Raw genomic sequence first — 18,179 nt, forward strand, 5'->3', positions numbered from 1 at the left:
AGAAGAAAGATGAGAAGGCGATGGCGACGATAATTCTATGCATCTCCCCAGTGCAATTGTCGTACATCAAGAAGTGCAAATCAGCCAAAGATGCGTGGAATTCTCTCAGCGATATTCATCGACCAAAAGGGCCAATAAGGAAGGTGTCTCTCTTCAAACAGCTCCTCAATATGAAAATGGAAGAAGACGATGCCGTACAAGAATACCTGTGCCAATTCGCGTGTGTCGCAGACAAATTGGCAGAGGCAGGTATTGAGCTGAGTGAGGATTTGTTAGTCATTATGATCCTCGCCAGCCTGCCCAACTCGTTTGAAAATTTTGTGGTTGCGTTAGAGTCACGAGACAATTTGCCCAAATTAAGTGCTCTAAAAGCAAAATTGGCTGAGGAAAATGAGAGGCGAAAATATGCGTTGGACAAAGAATACGGTAATTCCACGATGGCATTTATGACGAATAGTAAAAGTAGTCCCAACAACAACAACGACAGAAGAAGAAATCACAACGCACATCAGCGGAATCCCAACAACAAGAATGCAAGAAACTACGACGCAAATAGACAGAACCCCAACAACAACACAGGTAGCAGGCAAAGGGGATCGCACACAATCAACAACAACAATGTGAAGTGCTACAATTGCGGAGGCAGAGGCCATTTCGCTGCACATTGTAAAAATGCACCAAGAAAGGGTGAGCATGCGTACACAGCATTGACGACGGTCCACAACAACAACGTCAATAAAAACACATGGTGTTTTGATACCGGTGCTTCATCGCATTTATGCTCTAAACGTAATTTGTTTACGAGTTTTGAGGAGCACCATGAGGAAATCTCCCTAGCTGATGGCACAAGAATTCAAGCGAAGGGGAAGGGGAGAATTCATTTAAATGAGGGTGACGTTGTGCTGAACGATGTGTTGTTTGTGCCGAAATTACAATGTAACTTCATATCGATTGGAAAAGTAGCTGTAAAAGATCATGTGAAATTTGGAGAAAAATCTGCGACAATAATAAACAAGGGACGAGTGGTGCTGAAAGCAAGGAGAGTGGGAAATATGTTTTTGTACAGCGAGCCGAATAAAAGTGTGTCTATGGCGAATGCAAAAAGAAATCAGATGAAGTCCCGTTACGGTCACCATAATGGGGAGAGCCCAAAACAACGACAACGAAATTCGAATGTGTTTCGAAAACAAAGAACAGTTAGGTCAAAAACTGTCGATCCCTTGTAACTGAAGCAATATGCAGGAGGAAAAAAACAGATTGTTTGTCAATCCTATTAAAAGAAATGGCTTAGCATAGTTAATAGAATACTGTGTGTATTTATTGTATTTTGTAATTAGTTTGCAAAATTAGTTTGGAAAAATAAATAAAGATTTTTTTGAGTTATTGTTTTTAAAGATGAGTAGGTGTGTTGAGGAGGAGTGTTGGAAGTATTGATTCTCCCCTAACGCCTTTGCAACACACAACTCATTATGCTAAGCAACAGAGTATGATCGCACACACAAGATGTGCACATGTGTAAATAGCGCTAGCATAAGTTTTCATACCTAGCAGTTAAGTTGTAAATATTCTTGTTATGATCACTCTCAATAAAGCAACCACCAGAGAACAGAATTGTGTCTTCTTATTTTATCATCGGCAGCAACAAGAATAAATAAAATAGTTTCAACACAAATTAATCACGTTGTGATAGATGGAAGACATTCATTGGGCGTGTTGAATGTACGATAGTTCCGAGGCGCAAACATTATTCGGACCACTACCTTGATACAGCAAAGGTACGTACCCGTCTAAACGTTGCAAATAAAGCACGAACAGACACAACGCGGAAGTTCGACATCGATAGGCTGCGAACACAACAGATAGCCGCAGCACATTCCACTCAACTAGCCCAATTGCTTAATGAGAGCACTCCTTGTCCCGATAACATAACAACACAATGGCAAAATATTGCCCACTCCATGCAAACAGCCGCAAAATCCATACTTGGATACCAGAGACCTCCACAAAGGAATTCATGGTATGATCAGGAGTGGCGTGCTGCTACCGCAGAGAAAAATGCGGCATATAGAGCAATGGTGAGCAAAACATAATTTAAGAGAATTTAACATTTGTCGTTTTTCATGGATTTTCTAAATTGTTTTTTATTGTGAAAACACAATTTTAATCTAAGATCGTGGATGAAATTATTTATTAAGTAATAATTACAAAAAATATTTAAACGTCTGAGTTTTGTTGAATTAATAAAAGTAAGACTATTTTACAGCAGCCACCAGTGGATGCCCGTGCACAGGGCTGATATAGAGCTACTTTACAATCAGTAGCAACGCGTAGCGCACGAGACAGATATCAGGAGAAAAGGAGAGAAGAGAAACGTATTTTCCGCAAGAAAAAGAGAGAAATGGAAAAGCGGGAGTGTGAAAAAATCGAGATGTACAGGAGCCAGAATGAAGTCCGAAAATTCTACCAAAGAGTGAAGCATCAAACAGATGGCTTTGGTACAGGCACATCCTCCTGTAGAGACCAGCAAGGTAATCTGGTAACAGATACAGATAGCGTGCTCAGGGTATGGAAGGAACATTTCTCCAATCTGCTGGTATCCAATAGTAGCGAAGACGATGATACCACAGATCCAATCCCAGAAGATGGTATAGAATGTATACCGCCCGGCCAAGATGAGGTAAAAACAGCAATCAACCGGCTGAAGAATAATAAAGCAGCACGAGCCGATGGCTTACCAGCCGAGCTGTTTAAAACCGGAGGCGACGAGCTGATAAGGTGTATGCATCAGCTAGTTAGCACCATCTGGCAGGAAGAACGCGTACCCGACGATTGGAACCTGAGCATCCTATGTCCCGTCCACAAGAAAGGAGATAAGACTGTATGCTCCAACTATAGGGGCATAAGTCTTCTCCCTATTGCCTATAAGATAGTGTCAGGGATATTGTGCGAACGACTAAAGCCAATGGTCAACAAAATAATTGGACCATACCAATGTGGCTTTAGACCTGGCAAGTCCACCATTGACCAGATATTTACCCTGCGGCAAATCCTAGAGAAGACCCAAGAGATGCAGATCGACACATTTCACCTATTTGTCGATTATAAAGCAGCATTCGACAGTCCCCTCCGATCAAAGGTATTCCACGCAATGTCTGAATTTGGTATCCCCGCAAAGCTCATCCGGCTTTGTAAGATGACTTTAACTGATACTAGGTCCTCAGTTAAAATTGGAAAGAACCTCTCCGAAGAATTTTCGTGTGACCTATTCAACATTTTGCTGGAAAAGGTAATACGAGATGCAAATGTCAAAAGAAATGGCACAATTTACACCAATAGCCACATGTTACTTGCTTATGCTGATGACATATACATCATGGGACGATCAGTAAAGGAAGTAACTGATACAACTGAAGACCAAATTGATGGTGTCGACGCGCAAAGCGTCCATAGAGCTCGGACCAACTGTGGAAGTTGGTACCTACAATTTTGAGGTAGTTAAAGACTTCGTCTACCTCGGCACTGCCATAAACACAACAAACAACATCAGTTGTGAAATAAGAAGAAGAATTGTATTGGCCAACAGATGCTACTATGGTTTAAGTAAGCAATTTAAAAACAAAGCCACACCTCGTCAAACAAAAATAACACTATACAAAACGCTGATACTACCCGTGCTAATGTATGGCTCCAAAGCATGAGTACTTGCGCAAGCAGATAAAGCAGTGCTTGGCGTGTTTGAGAGAAAAAATCTTCGAAAGATCTACGGACCAATCTGCGTTGACGGTGAATATCGACGTCGCATGAACCACGAGCTGTATCTGCTATACAACGACATCAATATTGTTAAACGTATCGAGATGCAGCGATTGCGTTGGCAAGGCCATATCATAAGAATGAGCGATGATGAACCCGCTAAAAAGGCGTATAAACACGGACCGCTTGGCGGTGCACGCAGAATTGGCAGGCCAAAGAATAGATGGCGCAAACAAGTGGATGAAGAGATGACAAGGCGCGGTATTCCAAAAAGCAAAGCACTAAACAGAGAGACTTGAAGATCTTTTCTTATTTCGGTCTATGGAACAAATGTTCTGTAATGGGCCAGCTAAGTATGTATTGAGAAATGTATAAATGTATTGGTAAAAAGGTTTGTATCTTTTCTATTGTCTGCTCAAAATTGTTTGTGCGTTAACGCCGGATTACTAAGATTGTCTTTGGTTAGTGGTCATTTTATGCAATTTTTTATTCCATCAACTCCCACTGGAGCATAAGACGCTCTGCTATATAGAGCAATAATAGTTCTGCTTATATCTACAATACAGCTCTCTTTAAGATTTTAATTTTGATAACCAATATTATGGATGACCCTTCCCACAATAAATAGGTGGCAATAATTCATTCACACTACACGGAAGATAAGAAAAAAATTACGAATTATTAAACTTACTCTGCTAGGAACTAATCTACTTCGTAATTTTCATTTATGTATGTTTGTGGTCATACCTTATGTTAGTCTAAGTAATAACAATATGCCTGGACCGAATTACGTACTTCGCTATCACGACAGTAGACAATGAAGGCAAGGTTGGTATGTATAAGGTGACATAGTCTACTGGTTTAAATCCTGGACCACACAAAAGCATGTCCGAAGCCCCATGAAATTCCTGATGGCCCATAGAATCTGATGCGTTGTCGATTAAAGAAATTGGTTGGTATATTTAATTATATTATTCTTAGATTATCCGTAGGCGGTCATCAGACCATCTGCTTTTTCAAATGTAGCAGCTCACTACTTCCTTTTCTATATCAAGTATTTCCTGGTAATATCAAACAGACAACCGTTTGTTGATAGCTAGAATGAGAAGGCGACCCGTTCGTTGGCAACCCCAACGATAGGATCGGACGCTGTGCCCAATCAGATTACAGAAACATTAAATGCCCTATCTCTACTTGAATTCGATCGGAAGTACTGCTGCGAGTAGAGAAAACAAATCGAGTATACTCTATTTTCCTCGAATAACTCGAATAAGAGCGTGAATGCTTTGCACGTTTTTGAGTAGAAGTAAAATACGCTCGAAATCGAGTAGAATCTACTCTTGTCCAATACGGTTTTTAAGTGGAAGTAAAATGCGCTCGACAACATCAAAACCAGTTAGCCACTACTACACTACGTAAATTTATTTTTCCATTCAACTTCACTCTTAGAGTACACTACTATTATATTAACGTCGTCTAGTCCCCCAAGGTCTAGAAGGAAGCAGTATTTGTACCGATTTCCAGCAGCAGAGCTTAAAAAGATCATGGATAAAATGAGGATATTGAGAGACTGCACTAAACGTATGGTTTCAAGACGAAAAATACTGGATTTGACGAAAGTCTTCGTTACTCAAAATCCAATTATTAAATGAACAAACTTGGCAAGTTCTCCCGAGAAAAGACCAACAATGCAAGTAAGAGTTGATGAAAAATATCAGTATAAAGACCGGTCTATGTAGACATGCCTGATATAGCAGGATTCCCTAAACGATTTGATCTTCCTACACAGAAAAAATATTTCAAGAATTTGTACATATCTTCGTTCATGATTTAGTTGTTTCATACTGTACAGGTACCTCACATAAGATACATGTGCAGTTTCTTTTATCAATCCGAAAGCCACTATTTTTTCAAAAATATGTAAGATTCTCATGAGATGCAAAATCACTTTCCTATTTTTTCCTATTTTTTCCTCGGGAGAAATTGCTGTAACCATTATTTCCTCTCTTGTTTGGTAAATGCTCTCAACTTTGTTCTCTTTTTCTTTTGAATGGTCTCATCGTCTCACCATCACATTGACACTGTATCAAAAAACCACAACACAACAACAGGACTGAACTACAGTTAAACGTGGTTTTTTCCTCCCTACCATCACCATCGTCTCACCATCACATTGAGACCAGGCCAAAAATTTTTGCCGATGGCTCTGATATCCGATTTTTTTCCGAGATTTCTTAACCTTTTTCCGATTAGTTTTCGAGTACTCTGCACATACTCTAAAGGGAAATTTTAATTAGTTTTTTTCCGATTAGTTTCCGAGTACTCTGCCATTATCTGCAAAGAAATGTTGATTCGTTTCTTCTTTTCGTGAGCAAAATTCGCGAATTTCGGTTGAGAGGGAAATTTTTTTGGTTTTTTTTTTTCATATGCTGTAACTTGTGTTTTTCGCAGCAGTTTAGTGAGTAAGACGTAGCGGAACAAATTATTGTGTTTTATCAGAAAAGGCTGATAAATACAACTAAAATACATACAACTAAACAGGGATGCCAACTGTTCCGAGGTAAAAATCGCTACAGCCACATACGCACCATAGGTTTGTAGAGATTTTTACCTTAAAACAGTTGAGATTACTGCTTAAACAGTGGTTTTTGTACGTCAAAAATCACCACAAGTAGCGGGAAAACCACCAACTTGGCACCCCTGCAACTAAACGCTTTACGCTAAACTACCCCTGTCGTACCAACTGACAAACCAAACAACTACAGCGCGTTTGGTGTCGAAAAAAACAAAGTGATTGGCTGTACTATATAATCCGCATCTACAATTTTTTAATTTTTTTAATATAAAGGCAACATCTAATATCTCAACCTAGTGCTGATAGACTCAACATGTATGTATATTAGGTCTATAACCAAAACAATACCACGCCAGTACCATGTGCGGAATAGTGTCCTGATAAAGGAAACGTGTGTTTTAGTTCGATTCGGTGAAAAAAGTTTCCGCACCGACTGCGCCTAGGGTCCTTATGATATTTTTTCTATTTAAAAATTTAAATTGGCATTGTTTGAATAAACATAGAAAATAAATACGATTCTCACAGGCAAATTCATTAAAAACAGTCTGTAACTTTCACGAATTCGTTGCAAATAATCACGTATTCTCTTGTCCGATAGGTACAATAAATATAAACATAAAATTCGCGAGTTTATAAAGAAAAGCAAAAAATTGCAATATTGTCAAAGGTATTGTTAAATGCTTTGAAATATCGCGATTTGATAACAAATTGGTCCAGAATCGGTTGATATTGATTTTAAATTAGATAAAAATTATGAAGAAATTATTACGAAAAACGTATATGACATTATAACAAATAAAATTAAATAATGCATTACTGGGGCCTAATTATGTGATTGGATACCGAGTTGTTTCGAACCGAGTACTCAAATTTGTAATGACAACATTCATTATCGAGTAAAATTATGGAGTTATTGAGCAAAAATTTGCGAGAAATTACTCGTAGCTAAATTGCCTATCGTAAACCAACAAAATGAAAGAATTCTTACCCCCATTATTATAAGTCTTCTTTTTACCGAACAGATTTATAGCTTTCCGGTTAACATAAAGTTAAAAGTGATGATTGAATTTCAAGGAGGAACTTCTTGGCAATAACTTTCAATTTAAAAATTATATTTTTAATGCCTCTAAATTGGTTTATTTTGCGTTTTCAAATTCATCAGATAGTAAAAGAACACATATAATAATGGCCCTTAATGTCTTTTTGTATAAAATGTAAAAATTGTTGTTTGTTGACGGTTTTAGAAGAAAAATAAAATTAGTAAAAAATCTCAGCATTTTTTTAAACACAAAATAACAAGAAATATTTATTCATTCATTTGCTCTCCTTTGAGAAATAGTAATAAAATTTGAATTAAAAAAATATATACAAATTTATGCATTCATTAGCCAAAATTTACTGTTTGCAGTCTTTAAAAATTATTTTAAAAAAAGTAAGCATTTCCGCAAACAAAAAAAAAAATAATATTATGGTTTGTTCCAGTACTGCAAGAATCTACTAATTTTTACTATTTTTTCCGATAACATAAAGGAAAAAATGTTATCGTAGTAAAAAGTAGTAGCTTTTTGCAGGTTCTGGAACAGAGCATTAATATCCTTTTTTATAGGTGAACAGCATTTAATAGAATACACCCGCCGTTGTTTACCAAAGAAACGCCTGTCTCAGAGAGGCTGAGCATTTATTTTGAAAGAGAACTATTAATGTAGATGTATTAGCAATATGTTACAACAAGGTAAAAAAGATTTTGTAAACATAGATAATTTTCTTATTTTCTTAGCACTACTTCATTCCGAAATTATTATTCAATGTATTATTCATGGCACAATTACCCAGGTAGTGGCATCGTAAAATTTTAAATATGTTATGTCAAAACTTTCTTTATGTTGCTGGGGAAATTACAACAAAAATATTTTTTTATAAAGGGATTTGACTTTTCATGTTCGATCAGCTGGTGTGATACCACTACCTGGTATTTCTGCCATGGTATTATTCTACAAATTCCACAAATATTTACATTTTTCATTCATAATTTTGGCTTTTAATTTTTGTTTTAAAATAAACACATTTTTTCCCTGAAGATTACCTGATCGATTACCGGTTACTACCGAAAAAAAATCGATAACATTACTTGAACGTTTTCGATCGAGTTTTGTCATGCCGGTTTTTATCGTGTCGAAAACTTATTCACGAGCAAATTCTCGATCGAATCGAATCACGTAATTAGGCCCCTGAACTCCAATGCATTTGGTGCGGAAAATTTTTTCGCTATAGAGAGGAAATGGCTCCATTTTTAATAGTAGTTTTTTATAATCTACACGGCTATGCGGTGGTATTTTTGATATTTGCAAAAATTGCAAGAAGTTATAACCCTAATGTATATATGGTTCATAACATAGCAGAATGTTCAGAAGACGATAACACAACTACAGTGAAAATCATTTGAAGAAACGGTAAATTACAATAATACAAAATAAAAGCATTAATAAAAATCAGCGAAATTTGTCTCTGGTTGTTGTTGCAACAGTGTTTTATTATTATGTTTGTGTGTTCGTTCTCCTGTTCAATCTGGCTCTGGCCCTGTTCCAGGAAGTTGGCTACTTCGATGGGATGTAACCACAGATCCACTGGAGTCAGATGAGTACTCGTAGGATTGGCGGGGCAGTTGAATAGGTGCTTAGTATCGTGCGGGCCCATGCCGCATACTGGCAGATGCACGGTGTGATCGATTCCCGCCCAATAGGAATTTAGGCGACTGCAATATCCCGAGCGTAATTGAGCCAAAACTACTCTGGTTTGTCGTGGCAGCTGACGCTCTTCAGCTGCGATAGATGACGGATGTGCTCCTATGACTGCATTCACAAAATAATTGCTTATGGTCTTAGCAACTGTGTCCGTGTGAATGCTGTTCAAACCTGCCTGATATGCCTGTTGATCTAGAGGTTCTCTCCTATATTGTTGGACCTTCGTCTATTGATATGCCTGGGTGTAACTTTGGCCAGCAGATGGTGATTGGGATGGCTCTCACGGTAACACCCGAGCAAGTACTGCAACGAAAGCATCTCATTATGTTGTCGTACTGGAAGAATCATTGTCTCCTCATGTAGATGATCCACTGTAGATTTGAGGAGGCACCCTGTTGATGTTCTCAGGGCGGCATTCTGACAAATTTGAATCTTATCCCACTGCGTGTCACATAAATTCGGGGACCAAACTGACGCCGCATAGCTTACCACAGACCGACCTATCGCTTTATACGTGGTCACAAGGTTTCTTTATCTGCACCCCAAGTGCTGCCGGCTAGGGACTTGTGGACCTTGTTCCTACATTTCAATTTATTGCAGATAGCTGTGGCATGCGCGGACGACGTGAAAGTGGTGTCGAATGTGACCCTGATATTCAACTCTCTTCTATACTGCGCCGTCCATGTGGTGAACAGAGTGGCCGTCGATTTAGTGGCGGATATCTGCATGTTCCTCGCGTGGAAAAATGTGGTAAGATCGGTTAAATAGGAGTTCAGTATATAACAGATGTCATCAGGGTAGGTACCTGACGCCAGGATTGTACAATCATCCGCATACGTTACGATCTCAATGCCGTCTGGAGCGGGCGGAATAAGGAAAGATAGAGGTTAAACAGTTCCGGAGATATCACCCCTCTTTGGGGAACTCCCTGTTTCACTCTACGGGGCTAGGATTTCTTGTTCCTGAATTCCACATACGACTGGCGACCACACATGTAGTTGATTATCCAACGTTTCAGACTTGGCCGGAGGGTTGTTTGCTCGTTGCACTCGAACAGCGTGGAGTGCTTGACAGTATTAAATGCTTTTGATAAGTCAAGCTCCATCATCACTGTTCTATCACACGGCCGCTCCTGGTTCAGTCCTAGACAAATATGTGTGGAGATGGCGTTCAGCGCTGTTGTCGTGCTGTGCTGCTTACGGAATCCATGCTGATGATCGGCAACTTGATAGCTATTTCTAATGCTGGGGAGGACTAAGGATTAGTTTACACTATATGTAAATGTCATATGACACGAAATAAAAACATTCCATATCTACACAGCAGGCAATGGGGAGACGTGATTTTATTACATTGTTGCTGGTGTGAACGCACAAAGTAAATGACGTAAGGAAAATCCCCAATATTGCATATATTAGCGACGATGATGGAAAATTTCATGTCATATGACATTTACATATAGTGTAAACTACCCCTAAGGCCTCAAGGGTCTTCGGTGACAAAAGTGAAATCGGCCTGTACGATTCACCTTTGCTGTCTTCAGTAGCGGGACCACCCTGCCCATTTTCCAGACTTCGGGAACAATAAGGGTGGCTAGCGACAGGTTGAGAACTTTAGTGAGATACTCCACTCCCGGGTCATCCATCTGTTTCAACATTACCATGGAAATTCCGTCAGGGCCCAACGCTTTGGATGATTTAGCGTTCCTGATTGCATTCGCAACATCATCCATTGTAATCTGTGGTGGTTCCTCCTCGGCAGGAAGAGATCTGATGCGACGTAATACTCTTCTCTTCGCCCTGTCACTGTCGATTGAAATATCTTGCGCACCTCTTCGGGTCAGTCAACATAACGTCGCCAAACGTGACTGGGGTCCTATCTTCCCTTCTTCCAGGGTTCGAGAGTGACTTAACCGTTGCCCACAATTCACCTATACCCGCTCCAATGTTGCAACTCTTCAGTTGATTTAACCACTTGTTCCGCTTATGCTCGCCGACCAGCATGTTAACTTGCAGTGTCAGCTCGCTGACTCTGGGGTCATTGGGGTTGGTTCGGCGCAGCTCATCTTGCTCATTTGGTAATCCCGTCGCCTCTGCTGGGAAGTTTGGTCTTACTTCGGGTATTCGACCAGCAGGGATATGGCGAGCGGCTGCAGCAGTGATGATGTCTCGGAACGTCCTTTCCGCTACCCGAACATCAGAAGGATTAGGCAATTCTCTGAAGCGGTGATTGATGAACTCTCTGAAACTCGGCCAATCAGCTTTCCCATGATTGACGAATGTGCGGCGTTCAGAGGTGATGAAATCGGGTGGTCTCCTGATGGAGACAATTATGGGGAGATGGTCTGATCCAAGGGAAATGACGGCTTGCCAGGTGACGTCATTTGTCAGACCAGGTGACACGATGGTTATGCCTGGCGAACTGTGACACGCTCCTCTAATTCATTGACCGAGCAAAACGTAGAGCTATCAATCTGCTCAGCCAGCGCTATACCTCTCTGGTCGTTTTCGAGGGCCGAATGCCACATCTCATGATGCGCATTAAAGTCCACCAGGACCAGACGATTATGACCTTCCAAAAGCGGGCTAATGTCAAGCTTATAATCTGAGATTCAGCTACTTCTCGGCGGGATGTATACGTTCAGCAACTCTATCTCGGCAGTTCCACACCTGACCGCTACCCCCATACATTCCATGTCTCTGGTGGTGTGTGGTGGTTGTTAGTCAATAAAAATAAAACAATTCACCAATTTTTTTTTTTTTCAATCTCTCAGAAGAAACCAATATTTCTTTTTTGCTTTATGAAAGGCGTTCATGAAATGCAGAAATTTGAACCTTGGCAAGACTTTATGAATACTATTCCTAAAATGCAGTATTTTTTTCTTTGTATGAGCATTGTAAACTCGCTTTGGAAGCACTCTGAAACGAAGGCCAAATGTGTATCAAAGATATAAATACAATAATATGGGACATTTCATCGCTGTTATAGATCGGAAGATAGTGCTGGAGTCTAACATAACGTTATGCTACAATATTGTTAAATGTTATGTTATATTTAACATAGTTCAGATTTGTATAAAATGTATCCGGGTTTTTAAGATCGCTCTGGAATAGATTCTTGAATCCATATTTTTCATTCCAGATACTTTTGTTACTACAGTATTTTATAGCGATTTTTAATTAGCATATTTCTGTCATGTTTCTATGCATTTTGGTTAGATTCTTTTGTACACAAATAGTCGAATAAACCCCGATCCCAATGTATTGAAAGTCACATTCGAAAGTTTGTTTAACTCGTCCGCATATGCACAGCTATCTGCAATAAGATAAAAAGTAGGGAAAAGGTTCTCAAGCCCCTAATTGTCAGCACTTAGATTTCGAAACTGCTTGCATATGGCTCACTATTGAGGAGAAGGTGCATAAAATGAATGGACTTTAGTGCCAGCATTACAAAAATATCCGAAATTTTGCACTAAATAATAAAGTGCCATCTATTTTTCATATTCATCATTGTTATTGGACTAATGGCCTGAAGCAACAAACTTTTGAGCCTATAATTAGGCGAAATACTTAAAAATATCAAATTGTGGGATTTTCTGTTCCAGTCTGGTCCTAGGTAGGACGCCTCAAATTCCATACATTATCAGATCTAATTTATCTTTTCCATATTCCAGAATTATTGGCAAGTTATCTGATAAACACAACTTGAAGTGCCTAGTTTTAGACCAAGTATTAAAAATAGCACAATAATTAATTTTATAAATTACTCAGACGATCAGACATTAAAAATAACACATGGAAATGTTTAGCTGTTAGTAGACAGCGGAGGTGAAGGTGTTCCCTTTCTCCATTCTTACCAAAAAATCATTGTCTGGCACAAGACTATGACAAAAAAACTAGGTTTATCCTTGTGCTGGAAAAGTATTAGTTCCCATTCTTGGTCTTTGATTTGTGAAGGTTCCTCCTGCCTTATACCCACTCCAATACAATGATTTGACTGCTCTATATATTTGCATTTAATATCCGTTGTCCACTTATTTCCCCTTAATGGCATATAAAATGGTTTGAAGTTTTGCAATTCATTCAAAATAAATAGAACTATGCTTTGGCCATCAACGCTTAGAAGTAATTGCTTAAAAATGATGGATGGATCCATTCATGTCTAGTTCTTCTGGTTTTTGTATAGCCATTTACAAATCTTTGCCTCAGTTCTAACGAAACTTTCTTCGCGACTAAAAATGGAAACCCTAATCAAGATTGTGCGCATTGTACTAATGTTACTGATCATAGTTTGTGGTTTCTATCCTTTGCATCGCTTTCCATGGCTAACATTTGTGTGGCGGATTGGCCTCCTTGTATGGCTATTTTCCACAATTTTTCTAATATTTTATCTAAGAATGACCGGTGGTGATACTTCAATTGGCGGACTTGTGGGTACAGCATCATTTGTATGCAATGGTACTGCAAATATCATCATCATACTGGAGGCCATGATTCGTAATAGTCATGAAAAGGATCTAAAGAAATTGGAAGATGAGGTTGCCTATATAATTAAGCAAAATTGGGAACATGAAATACTGCAAATGGAACAGCTCTTTCGGAAAATGACAAAAGCAATGTTGGTGATTTTCTCTATCCAAATGACATGTATTGGTTTCAAGCTATGGATAAATGCCACATCGAAAGTTCAACCTGTATTTTGGTATGCATTCCCCACCTCTATTGCCCTGAGGGCACGTTATATACAAATTTTAGCCATAATTATAAAACTAAATGGTCATCTGGAGATATTTAAACGTTCCTTGGATGTGGCTACGAAAAAGAAAACATCATTCCATACTTTGGATATATGGCAACCCTATAAAGATGAAGAATATGTGCAATTGAATGGTAGACGACTGGTTTTCATACGCATTTGGGAAATGTTAAAATGTGTCAATGATGCATTCGGTTGGTCGATGTTGGTTCTGTTTATGACATCGTTTTTTGATATTGTCTGCAACTGCTATTGGACATTTACGGCTGTTTATAAACAGCAGTCGTATCATAAATATGTTTTCAATGGAGCCACGTCGATATCCTTGGCCAGTTTGGTTATTATTCTCTTCTATTTTACTGATGCAAGCTATGAAAATGTAAGTAAAAGCTATGTATAGATAAAATAATGTGTTGTGAGTGACTGGCTAATTTTCAGGGCCAGAGTTAAATGGCTGAAGCTAAAATCTTTATTTAACCAATGCTTTTGAAAATTCACACTATGCTCCATATAGGCATCTAGTTGTCGAATTTTGGTTGTTATGCTTTCTCTGAAACTCAAAAGTTGCTGGGGCATACTTTTAGGCGGAATATATAAAATTGAAATGTCATAAGTTTTCTTAGTCCCAATTTACATTAGGCGAGTTTACTTGCGGCAATTGTCAGTTTGTGGGTGAGAGAGGGTGTTGAGAGGCAAAGGGTTACCATATACCTCACCTCTCTCTCCATCAAACTGACAATTGCCGCAAGTAAACTCGCCTAATGTAAATTGGGACTTAAATCCTCACTACATATTGCTCATTTAATCAAAGAGTGACACATAAAATCTAGTTTCGAGAAAAACGAGTTTTAAGTTAACGGTTGAAATTTGACCTTCCAACTTAAAACGATTATTACACAAAAAATAAAATAACTACTTGGACCATATTTTGTAAACAGCTAGCAAGATATCAGTTCTAAATTTTTGTGCAAGATCAATCATGATTAGTGCTGATGATGATTTTTAGAGATATCAGCATGAAAATTGGACAAAAGATAAAGTAGAAGTCATAGAAACAAATAGAAATTGCAAACTCAGAAAACGCATTTTTTGAGTTATGCCACTCTTTGAGTAAATGGGCGATATGTCTAGAACATCTTTCGATAAAAAGGGTCACACGTGCCCGCGGAGAGTTTCTCTCAACAAACTGAATAACCACGCATTCACACAATAACAGCTCCTTAAAGTATGCAAAAGAAACAAGTAAAAAAGCATTAAGTTCGGCCGGGCCGAACTTTTCATACCCTCCACCATAAAATATTCTGAACTAAAATGGAATAATTACTTTTCATTCCTGTCCCCAACTTTAAGTGGGTACGTTAAAATGTCAGATAATGTTTATGTACATTTATGCTTCATTCGGGAGGCCCTTTTTTATGGTGCCTATATTACTATAACTATGTATGTTGACAATTTTTGGTGGGCTAGAAATTGGAGGTACTGTTATATAGGGTATAACCCCTATAAAACATGGGCCTATGTTGACAGTTTTTGATGGGAGCCTTTAATGTCAAATAACTCCTAATACGGTTAAAAAATTTAGCTAGAATCTTCAAAATATCGAAAATCGGTACATAACGTGGGAACTTCAAATGTCATTAACAGCTAGTTCGGAGGTATATGGGCTATACGAAAATATGAACTTAAATGAACCGTTATATGGGGGCTATACCAAAACGTGGACCTATGTCCACAAGTTTTGTCATATAAGTTTATTGACATTTAAGAACTTTAAATGTCAAATTATAGCTACATCGGTCTGAAAATGTAGCTACAAACGTCAAAACACCGCAAATCGGGGGTACCGTTATATGGGGGCTATACCAAAACGTGGACCCATGTCCACAAGTTTTGTTATATAAGTTTATTGACACTTAAGAACCCTAAGTGTCAAAATATAGCTAAATCGGTCTGAAAATGTAGCTAAAACTGTCAAAATACCGTAAATCGGGGGGTACCGTTATATAGGTGCTATACCGAAACGTGGACCTATGTCCACAACTTTTGTTATATAACTTTATTGACATTTAAGAACCCTAAATGTCAAATTATAGGTACATCGGTCTGAAAATTTAGCTAAAAACGTCAAAATACGGCAAATCGGAGGGTACCGTTATATGGGGGCTATACTGAAACGTGGACCTATGTCCACAACTTTTGTTGTATAAGTTTATTGACACTTAAGAACCCTAAATGTCAAATTATAACTATATCGGTCTGAAAATGTAGCTAAAAACATCAAAACACCGTAAATCGGGGGGCACCGTTATATGGGGGCTATACCAAAACGGGGACCTATGTCCACAACTTTTGTTATATAAGTTTATTGACACTTAAGAACCCTAAATGTTAAATTATAGCCAAATCGGTCTGAAAATGTAGCTGAAAACGTCAAAATACCGTAAATCGGGGGGTACCATTATATGGGGGCTATACCAAAACGTGGACCTATGTAAACAAGTTTTGTTATATATGTTTATTGACACTTAAGAACCCTAAATGTCAAGTTATAGCTAAATCGGTCTGAAAATGTAGCTAAAAACGTCAAAATACCGCAGATCGGGGGTACCGTTATATGGGGGCTATACCAAAACGTGGACCTATGTCCACAAGTTTTGTTATATATGTTTATTGACACTTAAGGACCCTAAATGTCAAATTATAGCTAAATCGGTCTGAAAATGTAGCTGAAAACGTCAAAATACCGTAAATCGGGGGGTAACGTTATATGGGTGCTATACCAAAACGTGGACCTATATCCACAACTTTTGTTATATAAGTTTATTGATACTTAAGAACCCTAAATGTCAAGTTATAGCTAAATCGGTCTGAAAATGTAGCTAAAAACGCCAAAATACCGCAAATCGGGGGGTACCGTTATATGGGGGCTATACCAAAACGGGGACCTATGTCCACAACTTTTGTTATATAAGTTTATTGACACTTAAGAACCCTAAATGTTAAATTATAGCCAAATCGGTCTGAAAATGTAGCTGAAAACGTCAAAATACAGTAAATCGGGGGGTACCGTTATATGGGGGCTATACCAAAACGTGGACCGATATATCCCATCTTCGAACTTGATCTTTCGACGGCTAAAAAAATGGTATTCCCCAATTTTCAGCGAAATCGGTCAACAAATGCGACCTGTATGTTGCGAACGGACGGACGGACTGACGGACATGCATAAATCGACTCAGAAAGTGATTCTATGTATATCCCTAGAAGGAACTATGGGTCTATCTCGCTTTCTTTTGTATGTTACATACATACAAATGCACTAACACATAATACCCCTTACCACATAGTGGTGTAGGGTATAAGTATGGCGTCGATACATAACCTACATAACCTGAAACAGCTGTGCACTGTCTTTGCAATTCTGCCACCGATATCCATTATAATTTGGCTTCGACAAACAGAGAATTCGGATTGTGTTCGAGGCGTTATTTTTTAAACTTTTCAACGAAATACCAAAAACGTGTTGTGTATGCTCCCCAAAAGTATTCTTCTTAGCGTTATCGACCAAGTGGAGCACGAATGTTCTATACATCTTTATATCAAACAAAATCTGACAATATTTTCTCCCTCATATTTATAATTTTTTGCTCTCACCTGTCCTTGACAAAGAATGGATTACTAAAAGCTTTCATTTTCCATGACAAGCCATTTTTCCCCATAGCGAGGAAACCTATATAAACCTTCTATACACTTGCACTGGGACATTATTTAGTTTTTGTAAGCGAACAACAGCAATGTTTAGTACGGGTCACGCTGCATTACGTGGAATTCCCAACCACTTGGGCTATAGGATGGGAATATTTTTTACCTACGTCCTATTGTGGATATTTGGTTTAACACCATTTACCAAAAATCCCATCATCTATTTGTTATATATCTCCTGTGGATTTGCTGCCATTATCGGAATTTGTTATCGTGTCATAACACATCGTCTCATCGGAGACAATGATGGTTTGAATGGATTTGTTAGTGTCATACTGTTTATGGCTCACATGTGTGGTCATTTTGTGGTTCTACTAAATTGCTGGACTATGCGTAAACTTCGTATACTCATCTATAAGAAATGCTCTTCGATCAGTGGTACACTTCACAAAGTTACTCATGTTCCATACCAAGCCAAAAGAATTATCCATGAATTCCTAGCATTTGCCATTGGATTTAGTTGTTTGTTGCTATTCGGTCATGGTTTTATTATAGCGACAACTTTCAAGACCTCATCAGCTGCTGGAAGCCTTTATAAATATTCACTATTCAGTTCATTGGCTCTACAATTGAAAACATGGGAGTTCCTCATA

This window comes from Musca autumnalis, unplaced genomic scaffold (genome assembly GCF_047663935.1).
Source record: "Musca autumnalis isolate F117 unplaced genomic scaffold, ASM4766393v1 scaffold_3, whole genome shotgun sequence".
NCBI classification, from domain to species: Eukaryota; Metazoa; Arthropoda; class Insecta; order Diptera; family Muscidae; genus Musca; species Musca autumnalis.